At 35.2% G+C, this 2747-nt stretch overlaps 1 long non-coding RNA gene across 1 annotated transcript; it reads right to left on the bottom strand.

The window, feature by feature from the left end:
* Window positions 1–519: 519 nt before the first annotated feature.
* On the bottom strand, window positions 520–2218 carry LOC149135391 (uncharacterized). The gene is made up of 2 exons (XR_016242136.1): window positions 1603–2218; window positions 520–780 (listed from the first exon to the last, which is right to left on the bottom strand). It is a non-coding gene; the product is annotated as an uncharacterized LOC149135391 (long non-coding RNA).
* Between the last annotated feature and the right edge of the window lie 529 nt (window positions 2219–2747).

The following is a 2747-nucleotide window of genomic DNA, read 5'->3' as shown; positions in this document are numbered from 1 at the left end:
GGAAGAAGAAGACCGAATGAAATAAAGCAATAAATGAGTGATGAATGAAAGCGTATAATAAATAAAAAAGAAAAACAGAAAATATGTAACAAAAAATGTTCTATAAGTGTGTGTGTGTGTATACGCGTGTGTGTATATACGTGTGTGTGTATACGCGTGCGTGTGAATACATACCTATGATATATACACACTTACACACACGCGCATGAACGTACACACACACACGCACACACACATATACACACGAAGCGATGAAAAAATTGGAGAGACCTTTCAGAAATTTTCCCCGGAGAAATAACAATTATAATAAATTATTTTAATCTATGTAACATGAAATACATTTTGATCTCTCTCTTTTGTAAAGGTTTCAAAGGTCTTTGTATTTTTAAAGGAGAGAAACTAGTTGTTGTGATTCCATGATTGCTAAGATCGACACAGGGCCATATTTTTTTTTCTCCTTCGTGGAGCGAAAAGCACGTCGATGTCCGTCGATGTCCGCCGTGTTCTTCGGTTTATTGGGACATTTTTGTAAGATGCTAGGTCAGATAAAATTGCTCATCCTTCGCTAGACTTCATCTATTTCTTCTCGTAGCTGATTCGATGGTAAGAGAGAAAAAAAGAGAGACAGAGAAAGAGAGTGAAAGCAAGAGAGTAAGAGAGTAAGAGGTGATAAATCGATTCCAGCTTTTGAATAGTATTATACTTATTCGAATACGTGTGTTTCATGCGTTTCTCCCTAAAGATGGCCGTTAAAACAATGCCTCCACAACGTTGCAGGATCTGAAATTTGAATTTGCAATTAAAGAATATTGGGAAGAAGATGTACAGAATTTTCATATTTAATTGTTTTGTTTACTTTTTACAAAATTCTTATGATTTCTAGCTCCTGGTAATCGTGTATAGCATTTTATTATTCTTTTTAGAAATCTTTAATATGATATAACCTGTAACTTATTTGACATATTTCATTAAAATTAAAAATGAAATTAATTAAAATCAGGAGGAAATTAATGGAATTTAAAAAAAAAATTTGCTTCATATAACGTTCGATCAGGAATTGAAAGAAAGAGAGAAAGTTCTTAGCATTTACGTATAGAGTAATAGCCACTTCTAGGGAAATTATGCCTCATTAAACTAAGAGTCGCCAATAATTTAAACATCTGCGACAAACAATTACACAAGCCGTCTTTTATATATTCTGTTTCATATTTTTATATTATATTTTCAGAATCCTGGTAAAGGAAAGCCAAAGTTGATATCACTAGAATTTGTACTTAGAAAGCATACAATAAGAACAATTTTCAGTTAGGCATTGGTCTGATGTTCTGTCGATTCTGCTTACCGGCCATTTTTTAAATTTTAATGTTAAGGCTGGTAAAAATTTAATCGGGTCCAAAATACTTGACTGCTGTTTGATAGAAGAAATAAGCATTGGCAGCAATTGAACTCAGACTCTGAGACTCGTAAGTATTAATACTGCAACAATTTAGAAATTTTCTTTCTCGATTTACTCAATGAATTAGCAGCATGGAGTTGAATTGGTTTCAATTTAAATATCGAACCAGTTGCTACGATTCATTTCCCAGGAGCTTACTAACTTACCTGGGTTTTTCTTTTTTATGAAATATATAGCTATAGTGATTTTCGTCATCTTTTATTTTTAGACAATTGGACGCAGATGTAGCTGTGTGACAAAAAAGTTTGCTTCATAATTTCATAATTTTGTGTTGTTTCGTTGTTGAACCCACTATGAGACACCTTAGAGTTGATTTGATCTTTGTGACTGACCAAAGCGTTTTGACTGAAATTTGGTAGATGGAAGCTGAGTGGAAGTATGTCGGATGGACCGTTCCTGATTTTTAAATGGTAGAATTAATCTGTCGTCCGGCTTAACACCATTCATTAGTGTTTCTGCGCTTTCATCGCAAGCTTTTTGATCAGGGCTCTGGTTCGAGGATACATTTCTCTTTCCCTCCAGTTTGTTTCATTTGTTTAAAATGACCATAAACTCTGCTCTCCTCTGACGAAGCCATAAGAATATGAAAATTAGTGTTAAAATGTCGAACGTAAGTCACGTAGTTCTTAAAAAGCAGAGAATTTGTACAGAGAGATTTGGTTGCTACATTAACAGTTTCAGTTGCTATATTGATAAAATTACACACTTTTGTTATTTCGATGACTGAATCTGAGCCAATATATCGAAGCATCTTACCTCGTGGCCCCCAGATTTGTTCTTGAGCGTTGTGGTGATTTAAATACCAAATAAATGAAGACAAAAGAAAAAAACCACAGGAAATGTATACTAATTTGAATTATAATAAACATGAAGTACATCGGCGTGCAGTTATGACGATCTTAGAAACAGCGTACATAACAGATACATGACGGATTACTTCGTCCAATTGTTCGATCTATCTGATGACCTAGTCACTAAATTCGTGTACAGATTCGAGTGCCTTCAACGTAATTCTCAAGTAAACTCAGCAAAACACAATGTGACAAGGCTGTACTTTTAAATTACAAATACAGCCCATCCTCCCAATCCGACGTACTTCTAAGTAGTTTCCATCTTCTCACAATTCGCTCACGTTCGTTTCCCCTGGGATCATGCTAAAGACCCATGCTTGAGGTGTCCATACAGTGGGAATCACGGACTTTATGGTTGCGAAGCGAACTTCTGAACCAAATGCGCGCGCATACACACACACATACACACACATATATATATATAGGCGCAGGCGTGGCTG

The sequence above is a fragment of the Octopus bimaculoides genome, chromosome 6 (assembly GCF_046866305.1).
Source record: "Octopus bimaculoides isolate indiv1 chromosome 6, ASM4686630v1, whole genome shotgun sequence".
Lineage (NCBI taxonomy): Eukaryota > Metazoa > Mollusca > Cephalopoda > Octopoda > Octopodidae > Octopus > Octopus bimaculoides.
Note: the sequence above shows the minus strand (reverse complement) of the source record. Positions and strands in the feature narration are given on the sequence as shown.